We start from the raw sequence: 24,827 nt of genomic DNA on the forward strand, positions 1-24,827 counted from the left end.
ACGGGAACAGGAAACAACACAGACCGGGGAATGTGAACTGAAAACTCCAGGATGTGAACAGAAATAGACAGGGTATAAATAGACAGACACTGATTACATAATGCATGACAGCTGGTTGTAATGTGATAAAGGGATAATGAGTCCGGCAGTCCGTTATGGGTAATGTAGTGAATGCAATGGGTGGAAATGAGAGTCCGGAATGGAGTGCCCTCTAGTGGCTGAAAGGGCACTCTCACTGGTGATCATGACATTATCCCCCCTCAAAGGAGTGGCTACCAGACGCTCCACCAGACAAAACACAAAAAACACAGGAGGGAGGTGGACCGGAGGAGGATCAGAGGGAGGGATGGCGGGCCAGATCCAGGGCGCCCCACTGAAAGCCAGGGTGGTGCTGGAGGAACTGACCAAGCAGATTCCAACGGTTCAGACGGCCTGGGCAGTGGCAGCAGGGCAGAAAGTCTGGGCGGCAGCGGCAGGGCAGAAGGCTTGGATGACGGCGGCAGGACAGAAGATCTGGGCGGTGGCGGCAGGGCAGAAGGCTTGGATGACGGCGGCAGGGCAGAAGATCTGGGCGGTGGCGGCAGGGCAGAAGGCTTGGATGACGGCGGCAGGGCAGAAGGTTTGGACAGCGGCAGGGCAGAAGGTTTGGACGGCGGCAGGGCAGAAGGTTTGGACGGCGGCAGGGCAGTAGGCTTGGACGGCGGCAGGGCAGAAGATCTGGGTGGCGGCGGCGATGGCAGGGCTGACCAAGGGTGCTCCATGGCCGTATCAGGGAGAGCAGGCAGCTCGGTGACGGTTTCCGTGGCCGGCTCTGGCTGCTCAGGAGGCAGGGCAAGGCGCTTAGTCGGCGCCGGCAGGGCAAGGCGCTTAGTCGGCGCCGGCAGGGAAAGGCGCTTAGTCGGCGCCGGCAGGGAAAGGCGCTTAGTCGGCGCCGGCAGGGAAAGGCGCTTAGTCGGCGCTGGCAGGGAAAGGCGCTTAGTAGGCGCCGGCAGGGAAAGGCGCTTGGAGAACCCACGAACAACCACTAGAGTGGTCTCCAGGCCTTGTAGGACGGAGGAAGCCCTTTTCCTCCTTCTCCTACGCTTATGAGGGTGAGGCAGTGGCTCACCCAAAATGGACTCACTGGCTGGATCGGACTTACTGACCGGAGCGGGCTCTGGAGCGGCCTCTGGAGCGGACTCACTGGCTGGAGCGGCCTCTGGAGCGGACTCACTGGCTGGAGCCGCCTCTGGAGTGGACTCACTGGCTGGAGCCGCCTCTGGAGTGGACTCACTGGCTGGAGCGGCCTCTGGAGTGGACTCACTGGCTGGAGCGGCCTCTGGAGCGGACTCACTGGCTGGAGCGGCCTCTGGAGCGGACTCACTGGCTGGAGCGGCCTCTGGAGTGGACTCACTGGCTGGAGCGGCCTCTGGAGTGGACTCACTGGCTGGAGCGGCCTCTGGAGCGGACTCACTGGCTGGAGCGGCCTCTGGAGTGGACTCACTGGCTGGAGCGGCCTCTGGAGTGGACTCACTGGCTGGAGCGGCCTCTGGAGCGGACTCACTGGCTGGAGCGGCCTCTGGAGCGGACTCACTGGCTGGAGTGGCCTCTGGAGTGGACTCACTGGCTGGAGCGGCCTCTGGAGTGGACTCACTGGCTGGAGCGGCCTCTGGAGTGGACTCACTGGCTGGAGCGGCCTCTGGAATGGACTCACTGGTTGGAGCGGGTTCTGGACCTTGGGGGAAGAAGGGAACCTTCCTCCTTCTCCTCCTCCTTTTACCAGGGTTAAGCAGAAGCTCAGTGCCTACCTCCCCTGTGACTTCTGGAACGGATTCATGGGTTGGAGCATGTACACTGCCTAGTAGATTAGGTGGGGTCCCCCACCCCGATCTTCGAGGTAGTAGACGAACCCCCAAAAATCCATGTCACCCAATCCATCTATCTCCCTCGACGGCAACGGGTCATCCAGAAAACCGTTGAAAAGGTCAATCAGACACGCATCATTGTCCAAAACATTTGTGCCAATCCACCGACCTGATGACCCTGTAGCCGCAGGGTGATTAGATTGCTCCGGCGAGCCATCCGTTCCCTCACAGTGGTAGGAGGAGTGATGTGGATCCCCGTCCTGCTGGATCGTTAGATGCTGGAGTTTTCTGTCACGTTGAAACACGGAGACGAGAGACAGATCCAAGTGCAGGTGTTTTTATTAGGGTAATCCAAAATCGTAGTCCACAAACAAGCATGGGTCAAAAGCCAGGTAATCAGTCCATCAAAAAACAAGAACAAAACACGGGAACAGGAAACAACACAGACCGGGGAATGTGAACTGAAAACTCCAGGATGTGAACAGAAACAGACAGGGTATAAATAGACAGACAATGATTACATAATACATGACAGCTGGTTGTAATGATGTGATAAAGGGATAATGAGTCCGGCAGTGCGTTATGGGTAATGTAGTGAATGCAATGGGTGGAAATGAGAGTCCGGAATGGAGTGCCCTCTAGTGGCTGAAAGGGCACTCTCACTGGTGATCATGACAACAGCAAGTCAGAAATGAAGACCCAATGTTCCAATCATTACAGTTTTTTACAGACGCTAGGACACATTTCTCAATACTTAGGTCACTTTTGCAAAACTCTTCACACAGTTCTCCTAACCAGCTTTCATCTTGGCAAAGCAGTTGATTTCACATTCAAAATGCACTACAACTACCAAAACACTGTATTCAGGTCTCAAATCAACTTATTCTTTCAGAACACTAGCAAAGGTTGACAGCTGACAAACACACTTTGTCACCCACAAAACAATGACCTAAAAAACATGTAGCATTATACAATGTTTTCTTATGAAAAACAAGGACACATCTCTGTTTATAATTCACTGCAATATATGTTACTGAAATGAATCAGACATGATGCAGAATTTGTCAATATTTTATGTTGTTTATTTATTTTTATATTTTTTTTATAATTCCAAAATACAATAATTTGTATACACACCATCCACTGATACAGATACAATTCAATTGTTTTTATAGCATTTAATTTTAAGATTTAAAATATATTTCATTAAAATATTACTGTAGGAATGTAGCAAATTGTTGTCTTATTCAGTTTTGTATTATGTTATTGTTTTGAACATAAGTTTACCAGTTTTGAAAACAGTATGTAAGCATGTGCAAATTGGCCTGTACATACAAAGAGTTTTGGCAGTTGTTGTGTCTGAGTGAGAAAAGAATTCATGAAATTTGAGAGATGTAGTCATTGAATGCATGTTGTGCCAAAACAATGATAATTGATCCTCAGTTTAGCCCACATGGACTTCTGTTGTGCTCACTGTGTGAAGAGTTTTGCAAAAGTGACCTAAGTATTGAGAAATGTGTCCTAGCGTCTGTAAAAAACTGTAAATATAGGATAAAACCTCTACTTTTGCAACAACAGCAGCTCAAAAGTATTTAAACAATTATTGAAACAATTGATAAGCATTTTTAATTAGCAGATCACTATTGAGAAATCACATCAACACACCACACACCCAACCCCTGAAAGAGATTTCAACAGAGGGATCAACTGAAATTCTGCATATATGGGGACTCATCTGACCAGCAGCTGCCCTGAGTAGTTCTGTTACTTTCTTCTTCTTCTTCTCTTTTTCTTCTGCACATTCTATAAAATAATGACTCACTTCTGTTGCCAATAATGCACACATTCAACACTCAACCAAAAATGTAGAATGATTACTCTATTACTGCAGTAAAAGGAAACTGAATTATAAAAACGATAGATTTCATATTTTCCCCAGTTATAACCGAAACAGTAATGCAGTTTTCATAATGTCATCAACTGTTAGTATTTTGACAGTCATTGCACTTTGATATACTATATGTTCATGTTGGATAGAAAACTAGTGCTATGTTTTGACAGAATGACTCAATTTTGAATCAGGTTTGCTGTGTTTTGATAGAGTTAGTTTGTGTTGAAAAAGGTTTTTAGCATTTTGAAATGTAGAGTATGTGTTTATATAACAAAATATGGTTTTGGGCAGAAAATTAACTATTTGGCTAACTGTGTGATGTAGGTGTGTTGCTGTGTTAAGATTTTAGAAAAAGTACTTTAAGTATTGCTAAATGCTTGTTAGCAATTGAAAAAAACTGTAAAACACATTTTAGGCTTAATATCAAGAAATGTGCATTGTGTAATAAAGAAGTACTCCAAATAAAGTGTAATTACAATATTTATACCAGTAAGTCTCAAGCAATATGTGAGTAAATATGTTAACTGATTTGTAGTACAGCCTACTTAGTATGAAATAAATGTTTTTTTTAAATACAATTTGGTGTAGGTTTTTTCGCTAGGCCCTGCAGTTTTGCTTATTGCATATTTTTGTTATGTATATTAGTTTTAGTTTCTTTTTTTTTTTGTTTTGTGTTAATTTGTTTTTAAGGGGGGATTGTCTGTAGTCAGAGACCCCCACGCAGTGATGGACAAGTGTCTTCAAACACTAGTCCACCACTGTGTGTATATGTATTTCAACTGATGTTATGCATTCATTATTTCTGAATTGGCTTCTAATTGTCTAACTAATGTAATTGGCATGATATATTTTTACTTGACAAATAAAATGTTATATTTGGTTGATTCTGTATTATTCTTAATTCATTATTTCTAGTAGATCAAAGCGAAGGTGTTACCTCAAATCTGTTAAATTCAATTAAGTCCATTTCGATTTCTGACTATCACTGCCTTAAGTAAGTTGCAGTTTATATAAATATATATAAAACTATGCTTTTTGTTACGAGTAAGCAGAGCGCGACCGACTTAAAGGTAGATATTTACCCTGCATCCAATGTTTAAGGTCAGAACTGACGAGTTTGTGTTCGGGAAGAGAACTTAACGGCTGAAGTGACTCTTCTAAAGCGATACTGGGACTGCAGTGAATGAAATAATTGAAACTATAAGGTAATCAGAATAATCAAATATCTAAATTAAGGCATAACTAATGATTAATTTCTAATTGGAAGCACAACCAATAAGAATCATTTGAAACTGGAGTCAGATTAAACGAGTGAAATTAAGTGAACTTCATAGAGATGCTGAAAAGGCATACATGCGTAAACCTTCCCCGTCCTGTGGGAAACCGTCATTGGGCCCATTAGGCAGGCCTTACATCCTCCTGCATGTACACTTGTGGGTCTAGAATTGCCTTCTGTCCAGGATTGATGTGATGTGTTTTATTTGGAAATGTGATGTTCCCAGAATGTCCTTGTCAAAAAATTTAATTGAAAATTAGAGCTAAATTGACTAACAAAAGTGTCTGTCCAAACAAAAACTAATGCTTCTTTAATATCTTACAAAAAATGCACTTTACAGGGATTTCCTGGATTATTATTCTGAAACCTTTTCTGTAAAATGCAAAACTCTTGCAGTAAGCCATTAGCTGACATGTAACTACTGTATCACTGCATCAACTACCCACATAGAAGGCGACATTTTATTCAGACAATCCTGTCTGAATAATTTCTGCCCAATGATAAAAACTTTCAAAATATCAAAGCAGAACAGGATTTTATGTATTTTCATAAAACTACAACATGAAATAAATAAAATGCTCAGAGAGCAGTGAATAAGACCACTGTATGATGGAAAAAAATCAACAACAACATGCAACCCAACTTTTTTTGTAACAAATGTGCTTTAGAAACACACAGTTACAACAATTGAAGAAAAAGAAAACTCAAAACGTAAAGGGACAGGAGCCCAACTAAAGCTAGTGCTTACCTCCATAAGGGTGACATTTATAAATTGCAGTAACTGTGTAGCTGCTGATGCAGTGATACAGTAGTTACATAAGCTCATGCATGTGCTGTTGTCAGCTAATGACTTACTGCAAGAGATTTGCATTTTAAAGAAAAGTTTTCATATTATTTATGCAGGTATAACCTGTAAAGAGCTTTTTTTGTAAGACATTTAAGAAAAAAAAAATAGTTTTTGTTTGAACAGTCACTTTTGTTAATCAGTTTAGCTCAAATTTTCAATTCAATTTTTTGACAAGGGCAGCAGGGACGTTCTGAGAACATTTCCAAATAAAACATGGTTCCCTAAACGTTCAGAGAACATCTTGAATGTTCTGTGAAGGTCAGCCAAATAACGTCCCCCAAACCCTAAAAGAACTCCACATCGTGACCATCTCTGAACATACTGGGAACTTTACTAGACAACATCATTAATACCACTGGGGACATTCTGAGAATGTTTTGGGAACGTAAAATTGGTGTACAATTTTAAAGCAACATGCAGCATAACATCAGTGTTTCTGGCTCATCACTAACCTCACAAAACTCAGATAACAGAAACAGAACATTAAACACAGATCATTAAAAACAGATCTCTCTAGATCTCTGCATCTTCACTTATTACAAACCACTCTGACTCTTTTTCTTTCATACAAAACTTCTTAATGAGGTGTTGATGTTTTATTGAAAATAAAAAAGTTCAAAGTCACCGTTATGGAGGTAAGCGCTAGCTTTAGTTGGGCTCTGACCCTTGACATTTCAACATTAGTTTTTTTCCAATTGTTGTAACTGTGTGTTTCTAAAAAATATTTGTTAAAAGAATTCTGAGAATAAAATCTGATCAGATGAATTTGATTACTTATTGTTGATGATTTCATTATCATACAGTGGTCTTATTCACTGATCTCCAAATATTGTATTCCTTTTACATTATTCTAGCTCTATAATACTGCATAAAATCCTGTTCTGCTTTGATGTTTTGTAAGTTGTTATGTCATTATGTAGAAATTATTTAGACATGATCATGTAGACACACACAGACATCAAGATTCTGGATATGAACCTCAACAATGGTGACAAAATGCTCATGATAACAGATTAACTTTGAGCATCACAAAACAAGCTACTAAAATCTCAAAAAAGATTTTTGTTTATTGTCACCATTGTTGAGGTTCATACGCTGATTCATGATGTTTGTGTGAGTTTAAAAGACACTGCTGTATAATGAATTTGAAAATCAGAACATTTCACTGTCATAAAAAAAAGACAAAACTAGCAGTTAACCCACTCAGAGTTTAGATTCTGGAGATAATCAGTGAATCAGGACACTCCATGATGATAAAATCAGCATCACTAAATAACCAAATTCATCTGATCAGAATTTCTCTTGTAATTTTTGTTGTAACAAGCATGTTTTGGAAACACAGTTAAAGTAGTCAGGGAATATCTATTGTTAAAACGTCAAGAATCAAGAGCCCATCTAAGCAAACGCTCACCTCCATAACGGGGACTTCAAACTTTATTATTTTCTATAAAACATCAACATCTAACCTGTCACCTGGTAACGTTCCCAGAACTTTCAGAGACGGTCACGACGTGGAGTTCTTTTAAGGTTTGGGGGATGTTATTTGGTGGACCTTCAGGGAACATTCAGGACATTCTGGGAATGTTTAGAGGACTATTACTAAAGGATGTTCTGTTAACTTCCCAAATATCCTCTTTGTAACATTCTTATGTGACCATAAAATAACCAAAATGGAACGTCCCCATAAACTCATATAAGGAACCTTAACCTGCAGCATTTTCATTACCAAAAGAGGATGTTTTAGGAACGTCCTTAATGTTCTGTAAAGGTTCTGTAAGACTCTAGCCAGCAATACTTCCTCCAGCCGGTAGGGGTCATACTCCTGCCATGACCAACAGTACTTCTCCCAGCCACAAAGGGGCGCAAGATGTCTGTTGCCTGCAATCTTCCTCCCAGTAGCTAGGGGGCAACCAAGAACTCTCAATTGTGCTTTGCAATCATTGTTGATGATACTCACCTGTGTAGGGCCCTATTTAAGTTTGCCTTTAGCCATTGTTTTTTGTTCAGTCTTGAGCCTACCCTCCTGTGTATCCTGTTGCAAACCGTGAGTCTTTTGTAAGCCATTGTGCTTGTTTTGTTTTCCTTTTTTTTGTGGCAATTGGAAGCTTTGCTTCTGGTTTTGTTTGTACTTTGTTTTTTTATCTTTTTGTTCTTCTACAAGTAAAGCAACTTCAAGTTCATACCTCTCGTCTCCTTGAGATTATTGCTCTGCACTTGGGTCTGAAATTCCTCTGCCTTGAGCTAGCTCACTCAGGAAGAGCACCAGCTCTGTGTCCAGAAGATCAGGGTTCTAGCCCTGCTAATGACAACTTTTCAGATTTTAGCTTGTATTCTGGCAGTTCCTGCTTCCATATCATTACAGCAAGACTGAACCAAGAAATGGACCCAGCAGAGAGTCAAGGGCCTCCATCAAATGTGGAGAGAATTTTATCTGAGCTCACCAATCAAGCTACTGCTATTCAACATCATGAACGAATACTCACAGAAATACTTCAACGTTTGAACTCTCTAGCTTTGCCCCAAGATCCTCCGTCTCAGGAGGTTCTTGAGTTACCCACGCCACCTCCAATGCTTCCTCAACCTCAACCACTTCCAGCAGCTCCGCTTCTTGAGCCCAGGCTACCACCTCCTGAGAGATATGATGGAAATACCAGGGGCTGTCGAGGCTTTATCACCCAATGTTCTCTAGCCTTCCAACTTCAACCCAGTAGTTTTCCTACAGAGAGCAGTCGAGTGGCTTACATCATCACTTTATTAACTGGAAGAGCTTTGGAATGGGCAACGGCTCTCTTGGAACATTGTTCACCATTCACTGCTGATTCTGTGCAATTCCTTGCAGAAATGAGAAGGGTCTTCCATCATCCAGGAGGAGGAGTAGGAAATGACCAACGATTACTTCAACTCACTCAAGGTGCACGCAGTGTAGCCGAAATGGCTATTGAGTTCCGTACACTGGCAGCAGAGAGTGGCTGGAATGAACAGGCTCTTCAAGCAGCATTTCATCAGGCTCTTGCACCTGAGCTAAAAGATGAATTGGCTTTCCGAGATCCTGCGCCTAATTTAGATTCTCTCATTGATGTTGCCATCCGAGTGGATAACCGTATTAGGGATAGGAGGTCCGAGAAACAACAAGACAGAGTCACACCCCAAAATTACGCCAGTCCAGTTCAACCTGCTTTCCAGCCTCTTTCCACAGAGGAACCCATGCAGCTTGGGAAGAATCGCTTATCACAATCTGAACGGGACAAACGTATGCGGGAGCGGCGATGTCTGTACTGTGGTGAACTGGGGCATTTTCGAATTCATTGTCCTGAACTTGTGGGAAAAGAGATTTCTCGTCCAGAGAGAGGGGGGCTGAGACGAGAGAAATAAATGACCCCCGATCTTCAGCTGGATTTTCGACAGCGATGCACTTCTCCTGGGGCAATGGTTGGCACAAAGGTTCTGCATTTATTGACTCCGGCGCTGCTGGCAATTTCATGGACAACACTCTGGCCAAGAGCTGGAGGATACCACTTATAACTCTCCAAGATAAGCTCACTATAACATCTTTAGACAACAGACCTCTGGGGTCCGGCCAGGTAACACACTGTACCATTCCTATTTCAGTTGAAATTGCCTCTCATCAAGAATCACTGTCCTTTCTCATTATAGACACACCTGAGTTCCCAGTCATTCTTGGCTATCCTTGGCTGGTTTCTCACAATCCTCAGATTGACTGGCCGACTGGCCGTTTTACTGGATGGAGATGTGCATGTCCAATGGCCGGAATTCTTTAATCTCCTGAGTCTTCTTGGGGGCCTAAACAACTCTGGAACCAACACAAGTCAAATATGCCAAGAACTAAGGTACTAGCCATTCCTCAAGTCAAACTAACACCTCCTGCTCTGATTGTTTCTCCTCCTGACCTATCTCGAGTTCCCCAGGAATATATTGATATCCAGGATGTGTTCAGTAAATCCCGAGCCGATAGTCTTCCTCCTCACCGACCCTATGATTGCGCAATTGAATTGCTGCCAGGTACTTGCCCTCCTAGAGGTAGACTCTTCTCGTTGTCAGCCCCAGAGAGGTCAGCAATGGATGATTACATTTGTAAGGCACTGGAGAATGGATTTATTCGGCCTTCCACCTCACCAGCAGGGGCTGGGTTTTTTTTGTGGGTAAAAAGGATGGAGGTCTTCGCCCTTGCATTGATTATCGTGGACTAAATAATATCACAGTAAAAAATCGATATCCACTACCACTTATGGCCACAGCCTTCGAACTTCTCCAGGGTGCTACCATCTTCACTAAGTTAGACCTCCGGAATGCGTACCACCTGGTGAGAATCCGGGAGGGGGATGAATGGAAGACGGCTTTCAACACCCCTACAGGGCATTACGAGTATCAGGTGATGCCCTTCGGGCTAGTTAATGCCCCAGCCGTCTTCCAAGCCCTTATCAATGATGTTTTGAGAGAGTTGCTCAACAAATGTGTGTTTGTATATCTCGATGATATTTTAATATTTTCCCAGAATTACGAAGACCACGTTCAACATGTCCGGCAGGTTCTCTCTCGTCTGCTCTTGAACAACCTCTTCGTCAAATTGGAGAAAAGTGAGTTCCACAGCACTACAGTTTCTTTCTTGGGCTTCATCCTCTCATGTGGTAGTGTACAGATGGATCCCAGCAAGGTTCGTGCAGTCCTGGAGTGGCCTCAGCCTGATTCAGTAAAACAGGTTCAACGCTTCCTGGGTTTCGCAAACTTTTATAGGAGATTTATTCGAGGCTTCAGTTCCATTGCAGAACCTCTCACAGCTCTCACCAGGAAGTCTAGCGCACCCTTTCAGTGGACGGAGAAGGCTAACAAGGCTTTTGAACGACTTAAACAGCTGTTTACTTCAACTCCCATATTGACCCTACCAGATCCAGAGTTACCGTTTATTATCGAGGTGGACGCATCGGACGTGGGTGTGGGAGCAGTTTTGTCTCAGAGAATGTCTAGAGACCATAAACTCCATCCTTGTGCCTTCTTTTCACGTCGTCTTACAGCAGCAGAGAAGAACTATGACATTGGGAATCGGGAGTTGCTGGCAGTTAAGCTGGCATTAGAGGAGTGGAGGCACTGGCTGGAGGGTGCTAAACATCCATTTGTGATATGGACCGACCACAAGAACCTTACTTACATCCAGGGAGCCAAGAGGTTAAATCCTCGACAAGCTCGGTGGGCCCTTTTCTTTAACCGTTTTGACTTTGTCCTCTCTTACGGACCTGGTTCCAAGAATATTAAGCCTGATGCTCTGTCAAGGCAGTTTGAGTCCCAGGAAGAGGAGGGCAGGGCAGGGCAGAGCCCATCATACCAAGGTACAGAGTACTGGCAGGCATCCAGTGGGACTTGGAGACTGCAGTACAGAAGGCCCAAATTCATCAACCAGACCCAGGTAATGGCCCATCGGGTCGCCTCTTTGTGCCTAACACCATCAGGTCTAAGGTTCTGCAGTGGGGTCATGCCGCACCATCATCTGGACATCCAGGGGTCTTAAGGACCCTAAAGCGGATCCAGTCTAAGTTTTGGTGGCCCAACATGGGAACTGATGTTCAGAGAATGGTTGCTGCATGTTCCACTTGCGCCCAGAATAAGGAACCTAGAGCCCTCCCTCAAGGTAGACTACATCCCCTCCCTATCCCGAGACGACCCTGGTCCCACATATCCATGGATTTTATTAGTGGCCTACCCAACTCTCAAGGTAACACAGTGATACTTGTTGTTGTGGACAGATTTTCAAAGGCATGTCATCTCATCCCCACATCTAAAATTCCCACAGCAGGCCAGACAGCAGAACTTCTCATGCAACATGTCTTTAGGATTCATGGGTTTCCTCAGGATATGGTGTCTGATAGGGGTTCCCAGTTTACCTCAAGGTTCTGGAAGGCTTTTGGACGTCTAATCGGTTCCACCATCAGCTTGTCCTCAGGGTTCCATCCCCAATCCAATGGCCAGACGGAGAGAGTGAACCAAGAGATTGAGAAAACCCTCAGGTGTCTGGTCTCCAACAACCCGTGTACATGGAGTTCCCAGCTGGTCTGGGCAGAATTCGCCCATAACACTCTCCATCACTCATCACTGGGTATGTCTCCATTTGAGTGCCAGTTTGGGTTCCCCCCCCTCTCTCTTTTCTGAACAGGACCTTCAAGCACAGGTTCCAGCAGCAGCCCAGTTAGTCCGGAGGTGCCGAGGAGTCTGGCAGAGAGCTCGGGCAGCCCTATTAAAGTCATCCCGGGAACAAATGAAACAGGCCAATCGACGTAGGCGGATTGGTCCGTCACTCCGTCCAGGTCAGAGAGTGTGGCTTTCAACTAGAAATCTTCCATTACGCCTAGAGTCACGGAAACTAGGTCCTAGATACATTGGACCTTTCAAGATTCTCAAGAGAATAAACCCAGTCTCTTACCGACTCCTATTGCCCAGGTCTATGCGCATACACCCCACATTCCATGTTTCATGCCTCAAACCTGTCATCTACTCTCCTTTGTCTCCTGCAGTTAGACCACCTCCAGTTCCTCAGATGGTGGAGGGGCAACCAGCTTACTCCGTGCAGAGACTTTTGAACATGCGCAAGGTACGGGGAGGGGTCCAATACTTGGTTGACTGGCAAGGCTATGGTCCAGAAGAGCGCTCTTGGGTGCCAGCCAGAGACATACTGGACCCAGAGCTCATCAAGGACTTCCATCAACAGTCGAACTTCATTAAAAGGAACGTCAGGAGCCGTTCATCAAGAGAGGGCTCCTGTAAGACTCTAGCCAGCAATACTTCCTCCAGCCGGTAGGGGTCATACTCCTGCCATGACCAACAGTACTTCTCCCAGCCACAAAGGGGCACAAGATGTCTGTTGCCCGCAATCTTCCTCCCAGTAGCTAGGGGGCAACCAAGAACTCTCAATTGTGCTTTGCAATCATTGTTGATGATACTCACCTGTGTAGGGCCCTATTTAAGTTTGCCTTTAGCCATTGTTTTTTGTTCAGTCTTGAGCCTACCCTCCTGTGTATCCTGTTGCAAACCGTGAGTCTTTTGTAAGCCATTGTGCTTGTTTTGTTTTCCTTTTTTTTTGTGGCTATTGGAAGCTTTGCTTCTGGTTTTGTTTGTACTTTGTTTTTTTATCTTTTTGTTCTTCTACAAGTAAAGCAACTTCAAGTTCATACCTCTCGTCTCCTTGAGATTATTGCTCTGCACTTGGGTCTGAAATTCCTCTGCCTTGAGCTAGCTCACTCAGGAAGAGCACCAGCTCTGTGTCCAGGAGATCAGGGTTCTAGCCCTGCTAATGACAACTTTTCAGATTTTAGCTTGTATTCTGGCAGTTCCTGCTTCCATATCATTACAGGTTCAGAGTTTATCACCTTTAGGGAACTTTTAGGGAACATTGCACAAGGTCACGAGAACATCACCTTCTATGTGGGTTCCTACCTTGGAATGTGTCCTCCGAAGGCAGCATTTTTAAGTTTTTGGACGCAGCCCTAGTTTCCTGTGTGTGCCAGTTTGATCCCTTGATTATTATTCAGTTCACCTGTTGTTAAATTAACTAATTTATCCTGTGTATATTTACTCCCTGTTTTGTTCAGTTCTTTATCCGGTCTCGTCTTGGTTATGTGGATGTGTATTCCCTGTGATTCTTCTATGTATTCTGTGGATTATTGGATCAAAGACTGTTTTAATTGACCCATTTGTCTTTGTGCGCATGCTTATACAGCCACTTGTGACAGTGCTCACTAAAGTTAAAGTACTAGTTCACAATTACTTGCAGAGCAGTTTAAAAAAAGTTAATATTATATGCTTGATGCAAAGATATACATTTATATAAAGGCTATTGTTAAACTCCAAATGTCAGTGAGCATACAGAGAAGAAAAGCATAAGGTTATTTTTAACAGTTCATCGGGAACTCAGAGGTTTGATTGTGACAGTATCGCAGGAAACACCTGCATATTAGTGGGAAGAATCTATCCAATCTGTTAAAAATATTTTACATAAACAGCCAGTTAGCCATTTTAGTTTCATTATGGTTCTTATGTCACAAAAGTAGATAAAGCATAACATAAAGATTATCAACAGAACAATCTCCTCATTTACTCCAGATAAATTATGTTTCTGCATGATGGTTCTGTGTGCAAAAAAATACATTTTGTTTCCTTTTTGCATTGGCTTTTTTGAGTTTTACTTATTCGCAAAAGTTGAGATCACTTTTTTTTATGTTGCCAGTGTAAAACAATTGGACAAATCAATTGGATAAATACAGTAAATGTAAGTTTACTAAATAAATAAATAAAAAGCGTAAGTGTAATTGTGAATGAAGATGTGAAGGTTTTAGTGAAACTGAAAAAGTTATATAGCAGGAAAATCATAATGATGGCATATTAGGGAAAGAGGCATCAAAATACACACACTCAATGCAAAAATATTCATGACATGCAATACATTACACAGAGACGTGTTGCAGAGAACTGTACAAAAAGGAAAATTCAGCACAACACATTCAGCACAGCGAAATGATTACAGATTATAAGTTCTGGTAGGTCACATCAGTCATGCTCCCATCAGGTGACTAATGTCTACCTATAGGAATACAACGCCTGTCACAGCATCCATATATAACTTCATCAGTATTATCAGCAGCTATCGCATTTCTCAGGAGCAAATTACCCTCCTCCATCCCCAGGTCCTCCTCTCTTCAGTCAGGATTTGACTTATGATTCCCCTTGAATCAGACTAATTCTTGAAAATGTGTACATGTTAAATTATTGACATTAATGATATCTGCATATGTTGGTTCTGTTCTGTTACCCTAAGGGGGTTTATTGCTCTCCCTGCTCTTATCCATACTATGCTGAATGAATACGCAGGGAGTTCTTGCCCAGAACAGAACAATACTGCCAATACAAAGTCTAAACAATTATCTATTATATTTGACGATATCTATTATATTGTCCTGACAGAAATGACTTTACTATAGTGATAATTACAGTTTTTTCCAATTGCTAACACACAATTTTTCAAACTAGTCTGGTTTTATCAAAACACTTAACACAATTCACAAAACCACACACCCAAACTGCAAAATACCTCATATATCCTGCAAAATGAAGCACTGCAACCGAAACTACACAGAGCATTATCAAAATCAAACTTTTGCATGAAATGGCACACACTTCATTCATATTACCAGATTTTTGCCTAACCACCTACACACTTTTGGGCATAATGAAAAGCACCCCCATCTTTAGTATGCTTTGCCATAATACTAAAATATGTATCAGATTGTTCACATGCACAGAAATATTTGCAGATACACACACATGCTGTTGCAACATTTTTATTTTTTTTCCTTCACTACAGTAAACAAGTCAGTACAACATAAGCACAGCAGATATATTTACATGGGACTGAACAAAAATATTCTTACAAAAAAAGTAAACTGAAAAAGAAAATTTCTGAAAAAAAAATATATTACAGTAAAAAAAACAAAAAACAAAAAAAAAAGAATAATTAGGCAGCATCTTGCCGCACAGCCGGGTCTGGCCACAACGCCTCGTCAACATCACAGGCAATATCTTCCCTTGCCAGACATCGAGGGAAGAAGCGCCTTGAGTGCCTTATCCATCCCTGAATTGCACCCACATCAATCTCATCACATGCCTCTTCCATGGCCTGCACAAGAGGCATGCGCACAAAGGGCTGCCGGTCGTATACCTTCCACCGCCATGCCGAAAAGAATTCTTCTATGGGGTTCAAAAATGGTGAGTATGGTGGGAGGTATTGCACGAGAAATGTTGGGTGGTCAGCAAACCAGTTTTGGACTGGGGCTGCACGATGAAAGCTCACGTTGTCCCATACTACAACGTACCGGTTTCTTTGATGGTCTGCATCATTCATACGCTCTGGTGGTATGAGAATGTTGTGAAGTCTGTCCAGAAATGTGAGAATATGGGCTGTGTTGTATGGTCCAAGTTTGGCATGACGGTGGAGGACACCATGCATATTGGAGATGGCAGCGCACATTGTGATGTTCCCACCACGTTGGACAGGAACATCTATAATGGCTCTGTGGCCAATGAGGTTTCTCCCTCTTCTTCTGGTCTTTGCTAGGTTGAACCCAGCCTCATCTATAAAGATGAACTCATGTGGGATTGCATGAGCATCCATTTCCAGTACTCCCTGAAAACAAAGAACAAAAATCACTCAATATGGTGTTATCCAGTACACTGGGAAACAATGTTGTGTGTAGTGTACTGCAGTCAATATAGTACTTACATCCACATATGCTCGTCTGAACTCTTTGTTTCTTTGAGAGTTTCTCTCAAACGGCACCTTATAAAGTTGTTTCATTCTGATTTGGTTTCGCTTGAGAATGCGAGCCAATGTGGACAGACTAACTCGTTGAATGTTGTTGAATAAGGTGTTGTCTTGGATGATGTGGCTTTGAATTTCTCGTAATCTGATTTCATTATTTTCCAAAAACAAGTTTACAATGGCAGCTTCCTGTACCCCGGTGAACATTTGGCCCCTTCCTCCACCATGGTGTCGTCTCTCAGTCCTTTAGAAAAAATAAAATAAAAATATATATAGGGCTTGGACAATGCAGCCTAAATATTTTCCCCCACAGTAGAGTACATTGTACAGGAAACTTGTACAGTTCATGAATGGCTGATGTCATACACTAAGTAAACAGGTGTCACCCAACTGATACACTATGACATGGGGTATACTACATGTGTACTACATGAAATTTTGGTTACATACCTGTTCTCCAGTCTAAAGGTCCGGATGACAGAGGCGACAGTAAAACGGCTCAAGTTTGGCTGCACTCTCTGTCCAGCCTCACGCATTGTCAACCCATGGTTGATGACATGATCTACTAAGGTTGCTCTGATTTCATTTGAAAGTGTTTGTCTTCTTTGGCCATGAACTCCTCTACCTGCTCTACCCCTACCTCTCACTCTTCCTCCCCCTCTTATTCTCAACCTCCCTCTTCCTCTTCCTCTTCCTCTCTCTGCAATGTCTTCCATTGTTGTTGTAAAAAAAAAGGTTCTCACCTGTGGTCTTTTCATAGTGCTTACATCCTGATTGAAGTGTTAACAATTAACCACTGAGGTGTTTGGCCAGGTGGCACATGTAATTGGCCAATTAGCTCATGTAGTGTCATTTTGAATGGCAGTGTTTTGAAATGGCAAACATGTGACTTTATGTCAGATTGTTGTGTCTTATGCAGAGAACTGTATTTAGTGAATTTAAAAAGTGCTATTTTGAAATGCAAAATGTGTGTAAAACAGAAAAGGTGTTTAGACTTTTGGAGACTTGAGAAGAAGTTTTGCTCTCTGTGTGTCAGTTTAAATAATTGTACTGTGCATGTCATTTTAGTGTGTTAGCAATTGGAAAAAACTGTAATTTACAGATGCTTCTGACCTTTTTGTAGGGGACTGAAACACTGTGTACCCCGTATACACAGACATACAGTCCATAACAAAAACAAACCTCTCACAAGAGAGCTGTTCGTCTCACATCCTGGCGTTAAAGTCCACATTTACTTGCACAGTGTGGTTTTACACAAAGTAAATATTATATGTTTGATGCAAATATGTAAAATATCGAGGCTATTGTTAAACACCAAAGGTCAGTGAGTTTAAGTGTTTATAAAATGTGGGTATAACTTCAAAAATAAAACTACAGTTTTTTTTCTTAAATAAATAATATAAAATAATAACAATAACAATAATAATAATAATAATCTAGACCATGAATACAATTCTACATTATAAATGTTTGTTGAGAACTCCATTGTTAATTGTAAGGGGTTTATGAAGTGAAATGTTTCACTGTGGCCATTCCATGCACAGTGACACATGCCACCTCAAATACTGCTCATGCAACACGCTTTACAACAACCTCTTGAACCTCGCACATTTTCCTTTCTGCTGCAGTTTCTTGTATAGCAATTAAAATGTTTAAAGGCATATTTAATATGTACAATGCCATTATTATGACAAACATTTATTTAACTGGAAATGTAGCCAAGATTAAGCTGTGAACCATTGAAACATTTTTTGACTGGAACTGAAGTTTCACTTTTCACTGAAAGGTACTTAAAAGAACCTCTAACAGTTCTTCATGTCACTTTATTAGGTTCTTTGTAGAACCATTCATGAAAATGATATGATCCCATAGTAAACAGACAAAGAAAATTCAGGAATAAGACTAAATTATTATTATTTAAACAGTCATATACATTGCAACAAATATGACTTGATCATTCTGTGTGAGTGCATGTGCGTGTGTGTGTGTGTGTGTGTGTGTGTGTGTGTGTGTGTGTGTGTGTGCGCCAGTGACTACGTTTACATGCACTAATTTTCGTCAGTCCGAATGAATTGAATCCGATTGCAGATCTGTTTACATGTACTCTATTGTGCCACATTGTGTCTGTTTTGCACAATAATCCAAACCACGTCAAATAGTCTTATGTTTCATTTCCTTTGCTATCTTGAGACTTTTTAAACGTTTCTTCATAAGACTTGAAATGTTTACATAAGCACAGTCGACTATATTAGACTGTATTAACCAGACAAAGAAGAAACAACATATAATTAATGAATTTAATTTAACGTTTCTCCAATTACTTCAATACATTTATGTCTGTATTGTATAAGAGGCTAAATATTGCTCCCTGAAAATCAGATTGCTAATAAAGCTATCAGCATGAGTCACACATTCATTGAATACTATAATAAGAAATCTGTCTTTTAAACTTTCTAAAACTAAAAAGTAAAACCAGTTTAATTCGTCTTGCTTAATGAATGTTTCTATAGCTTTCAGTTTATGTTACGTCCTTCCTTTGGTTTCCTCTCTGCTTTTTCATTTAGTCTCGGGTCTCCTAGAGTTTATGTACATAAATCATCGTGGTTGTAGTTATCACAGTGGTGTAAAGCCAGACAATAACTAATGCCCCAGTTCTAGTGTTAATAAAGCAGCGCAAGAGAGAATATTCAGACTTTTCAGGAAATTCTTGTAAAAGACTTTCAAACAACAAATAATCCAGCATACAAAAAGGAAATATGGAACTTTTATTGAGCAATAAAATTATCAAAAGTTAAATGCAAATAAATAAATAAATAAATAAATAAATACATAAATGAATGAATGAATGAATGAATGAATGAATGAATGAATGAATGAATGAATGTAGGTACAACCTTTCTAGCCAAAAGATTATTTTTACAGTGTAACATTTGTGAATGAAGATGGGATGCACTTAGTGAAATTATTATAATATTTACGAGTCATGACATGCAGTACATTACACAGAGATGTGCTGCAGAGTGCTGTACAAAAAGGTGCATCTCCACACAGATCCTAACATATTGAGGTTTGCCCCTTAAAATTGTTGAATAAGATGGAGAAGTTTTAGACCCAAATTTTATTATAAAGCTCTTTTTTTTTTTTTTTTTTTGTAAGAACAGAAAAATAATTACAGTTTTCTTTATTTCTGTTCTAATTTATATGTCATTTAGGATTTATAATTAACTGAACTGTGATGGCAGTTGGTGTTATTCTGTACATGGTGTACATTTTTTTGAAAATGAAAAAAAAAAGAGCACTCTTTAATTTTCCTGTATTCACTGTATGAAGTCTTAAGGTGAAAATTATGGTGGAATAGAGAAAATCTGTTTAAGTTGCACATTATGGATTTACTAATAGTGATAATCAATTTACAGATGCTTCTGATCTTTTTGTAGTGGACTGAAATACTGTGTACCCCCAGCCAGCCACTGTATACACATGAGAGATGGTCCATAACAAAAACAAACCTCTATAGAGAGCTATCCTTACAAAAATAAGTTTATTCAAGTGTGCTATAAGTATACTTCTTTTAAACTAAAAATAAGAAAGTATACTTTCAGTCTACTTTTTATGTACATCTCAGAAATATACTTTATATACTTCTCAGAAATATACTTAAAATTGCACTTACTTGACTTATACTGACAGAAAAGTCCAAGTATATTTGGACTAGGCTACTTGTACTCATCTTTTGATTGAGATATACTTAAAAGCATAAGTATTCCAAGTAAGTATACTTGTGTTGTAGATGTGTTTCATCTTTTGATTGAGTAGCCTAGCCATTTTTTCCACATAGTTTTACATAAGCTGTCTTATAAACTTACATTGTTTGAAAATATTGATTCATAAAGAAAACAGATATGTTCCTAATTCAGAGTATCTGTATTTTTGTGTAGGCTAGTCCACTGGTAGTGAACATAGGAATTAACTTCAAATCTACTTTATACTCTCCGCCATTGACTGAATTTTCCGGCTATCTATGTTTTCACGGATCTTCTGAAAGAGTACAGGTAAAACACAGATAAAGAATGACTACTTTTTTATTATGTTTGTGCATTTTTGTAGGATGTGAAATGTCCTCGGACTGGTGTGTGCACTGAGGATGGAGGGACATTCTAAACCGCTTAACGTGAAAAAGGCTTAACGTGGCTTAATGTACTAAGACAGTGATTTTAACAGACCAAACTTACTAAATATCTTTATAATAAAGTATACTATGTGCAAAAAATCAGATGAGCCCAAAATATGATAAAGAAAAAAGCTTAACGTGTTATAAAACGTGTTATACTTTATTATAATGATATTTAGTAAGTTTGGTCTGTTAAAATCACTGTCTTAGTACATTAAGCCACGTTAAGCTTTTTCTTATAACGGTTTTCTATGGGAGAAAAAAGCTTAACGTGTTATAAAACGCGTTAAGATCATATTTTGGGCTCATCTGATTTTTTGCACATAGTTACTTTATTATAATGATATTTAATAAGTTTGGTCTGTTAAAATCACTGACTAGTACATTAAGCCACGTTAAGCCTTTTTCACGTTAAGCGTTTTAGAATGTCCCAGATGGGGGATAATGTCATGAAGCATCTGGATGCCAGGCTCCATTGACTGATTTTGTATGAACAGAAACTAGCAGGAAAAAACTTGATTAAAATAACCTTTTGTGTTCGTGAAGGCGAGTAAATAATAATGACTGAATTGATATGTTTGGGTGAACTAACCCTTTATGCCCCCAAATAGAAACTGTATGAAATGTATGTATGCATTTATATTATAGTAGTGCCTTGAAAAAGTAAACTTTAAGAAATAAACAGCTTTAATTAGCGTTTGTGCCCGATACACTTACAAAAAAGGATTTAAAAAAATCAAATTTACATTTATACTTTTGGCAGATGCTTTCATCCAAAGTGACATACAGTGCTCTTATTACAGGGATGATCCCGCTGGAGTAACCTGGAGTAAAGTGTCTTAATCAAGGACACACTGGTGGAGACGCTGCGGAGATCGAACCAGCAAATCTTCTGCTGACCAGCTCAGTGGTTTAGACCACACCACAAAAGTAATGAAGCTACAACAGAAATTAGCATGTAATTGTAAAAATATGAAATTAAATATGCAAGAAACAGAATGCTGACATGAGCGAATTGTAAATTGTTTTAATCTGTTTATTTAGTCACGCTGACGGAGAGCACATGAATGTTTGCAGCAGACACAGCTGCAGCCAGATTGTCCCGCACATCTTCTCCCACTCTTGCTTCAGGTTGTGGGGTTCAGAGGACCATCCCCTAGTGAAAAAAAAGTATACTTTATTGTATTTTAAATATATTCCTTTTTTCTATAGTACTCTGCAAATATACTACAAAAAATGTAGCCTACTATCATTAAATATATAAAAAGTATATTAGTATCATATTTTCACAATGCAACTTTTAACACACTTTAAAATAATTGTACTTTTAGTATATTTTCTAAAAAATATATTTTAGAAAAATATACTTGAAGTGTAAGTTCAGTTTATTTTTTAAAAGTGTATTTATTTGCACTTTATAAAAATATATTTGAGGTATATTTTAACAACGTGCTGAAAATGATCATTGTAACAATGCACTGGAAGTATATTTAAAAAATACATTATTTAATATCCGGAAGTTGTAGTGTATCTAAAGTTAAATTTGAGTATATTTTTTAAGTTTAATTCTTCATCCTTGGAATTCTTTATATTACTTGTGCTTATTTATTTCAGTATGAATGCATTAAGCCCATTTAGTAAATGCAGTGTAGTCTATACAATTTCCAAACATGTGTAAATGTTTATTAAGTTTACACTGGCAGAATCATTTTACAATCGTACACACGAATCTATATTAAGCAACACACCAGCAGCACAAGTAATGTTACTTGCGAAAAAATATGTAGGGTGGTTAAACTTGTCGGAATTCAAATGTCTCTTCGACTTGGTCTGTGACCAATAAGATTTTGTTGCTCACTGCCTTCAGCCAATCAGAGCTGGACGTCACGGTCGTCGTCTGAATCCCCTCGCTCAGCCACTCAGGTGAAGTATAATGTCGCAATGTATAATTTATTTAATAAAACACTGAAAGCTCAATACATCGCTCAATCTTGGGGATTCTGACCAGTTCAATCAAGTGGCATCGCAGACTGACCGTGATGGCGACGACAACCGGCTAATATAATGGCCTAAGCGATCCTGAAAGAACCGGAGAAAAGTGCTGCTATTGGGAGGTGAGTTGTAGTCTACCAGTTAACAAACTTTATTTTGTTTTCTTTAACAAACGGAGAGCGATATTTCGGCTTGATATCTCCTTTTTGAGTTTTTGTGTGGTGGTTCATGGCACATGTTTGTATGCAGCACCAAAACATTCATATGATTGGTCAAATCGGCCCGTATTCTGTATGATATTAATCATGTTTTATGCTTGACTATGTACCGAAAACAATATCGACATGCAATACAGTTCCTGCTGCTAATCCTCATTTACTGTTCGAAAATAGTATTGGTTCAATGTAGGATTTAGACAGACTATTGTAAACGTGAATAAAGAGAACATATTTTTATATCTTTGTATATTCTGTCAACAGATGCTGTTCTTCACGCCATCAGACACAATGAGAGGCTCATCAGAAAATGGAATATAATGTGTAATTTGTATTTGTGTACAGAGGGTCACCATGGTCCAATATTTGTTTTTTCTTTAATGAAAAACATGGTAAGTTATGCTGAATCTATATTAAGTTAAAATAAAAAACTATTGGATTTGTCAATGAAATATGTCTCTTCATTAGTGATGTTCTTATATTTTATTTAATTGAATGGCCTTGAAAACAAATGCATTCAACTTTGGGAAAATGTGTTAAACTGTTTAAATAATAGTAGCACAACTGTATTGTGTGAGAGTATGTAATTCAAAGTACAGTAGTCGACATTTGAAGTGGATCAAAAAAGTTAGGACAACTTTGATTAAAGGTTTTGATCCGCTTTAAATGTTGACTTTATACAAAGTATAAGTAATAACAAAGTGTATTGTTATTGACTGCAAAGTGTGTAATTTTTAGTATCTGGAATAAGCCAAAGGTGAAGACACTCATAATTATTTTGTAATGTACTTAAATCACAAATAAAGTGTACTTATAACAGAAATAAAGTATACTTATAACACATATTAAGTACACTTTAATATCACTAATCAAGCATGTAATTAGTCCCTACACAGACATATACTTAAAGTGTACTAAGTATACTTGAAGTTGTTCCAATTTAGCACACATAAGTATACTAAATATACTTAAAGTTGTATTTTAATACTACTTAATTTCAACTTAAATATACTTAGTACAAAATTAGTTGTTTCAAAATAACACACTTTAAATGAACTAATCATTAACACACTTGAAATATACTAATAATTAGTCTTGCTGCAAGTATACTTAGTATACTTTTTTTTCACTAGGGTCATCATGGTCTTCCTCATCCTCTGGGTCAACGATGTTCCCATTGAGAAGAGCAGCAGTGAGGGACATGATGGATGAAGGTGTTCATCAGCTGCTTGATCAAAATAAAGCTGCAGAATCGGCACAGCTGTGTGAGATCGCAGCAGGACTGTTAATTCGTGATTGTTAGATCAATAAATTTGAATAAAGCTTTGTGTTGTTGACTTGTATATGCATTTATTTGTCATTATTACTTATATTAATTTACTTATTTATTAATTATGCTATTATCAGTCAATTTATATATTTTATTACTTCATGCATTAATTAATTGCTTGACTGTAAATTGAGATATATTCACATTAGCTGTATTTGCTGTATTCATGCACAGCCGTCATATAACAAAACATTACATTTTGCTTGTTTTACTAAATAAGTAAAATGAAAAGTAATATAATTACGTTTTGGTTTATGGTTAATGTTGGTGTGTGCTAGCAAAGCAATTCATTCTGGGGTAATCTAAATTTATGCTTAAATTTTTTGAGTATAAAATCAGTCTTCTCTAAAGACGAGATCTTTGAGCAGACATTGTTAACACTGAGGAAAACTGCACTAGGTAGGGTTGTGGAGTTACTTGTACTGTGAGGTGTTAGTGCACCTATCACTCATATTTTATCTTTATTGCAGGACCTATAATTACATACAAGATCAGGGAAAATACCATAATTATATCTTTAACAAGGAACAATAATAATGAAAGAAAAAAAAAAAACATAAATATGTGTTCATATACCATATACATCATAGTTTGAGATTATATATACACAAAGCATGATGACGAGGTTAAATATTCTGAATATATCATAATGCATAAAAGTATTTATTTTAATTTATTTTTGTATTATTTATAAGCATGAGGGACGAAACTAGAGCTTCAACAAGAAAAAGAGGGAAACAAAGGAGATTTATGACACTTTTGCTTGTGGATGGACATTTTTGCATATAAAATAAAGAAATTAACAACATATTCACGCAAATTTGGGTTTTCGTAACAAAAAATAAACTGTGGGTCACATTAAATATAAGAACTTAAATTAACCCAAAATATATTAGTCGTACTACAGTCACAAAATTACTGGGCAGCTGTTTCTTCAACAAGA

The 24,827-nt window shown here is 39.5% G+C and overlaps 2 long non-coding RNA genes across 2 annotated transcripts; both read left to right on the forward strand.

Moving 5' to 3' along the window:
• The first annotated feature begins 20,113 nt into the window (after positions 1 to 20,113).
• Positions 20,114 to 21,517, forward strand: LOC137017674 (uncharacterized). Its single transcript, XR_010894627.1, has 3 exons — positions 20,114 to 20,228; positions 21,151 to 21,277; positions 21,392 to 21,517. It is a non-coding gene; the product is annotated as an uncharacterized lncRNA (long non-coding RNA).
• An 814-nt stretch (positions 21,518 to 22,331) lies between these two features.
• LOC137017673 (uncharacterized) lies at positions 22,332 to 24,021 on the forward strand. Its single transcript, XR_010894626.1, has 3 exons — positions 22,332 to 22,461; positions 22,819 to 22,946; positions 23,688 to 24,021. It is a non-coding gene; the product is annotated as an uncharacterized lncRNA (long non-coding RNA).
• Positions 24,022 to 24,827: the final 806 nt, after the last annotated feature.

Source organism: Chanodichthys erythropterus, chromosome 3, assembly GCF_024489055.1.
Source record: "Chanodichthys erythropterus isolate Z2021 chromosome 3, ASM2448905v1, whole genome shotgun sequence".
NCBI classification, from domain to species: domain Eukaryota; kingdom Metazoa; phylum Chordata; class Actinopteri; order Cypriniformes; family Xenocyprididae; genus Chanodichthys; species Chanodichthys erythropterus.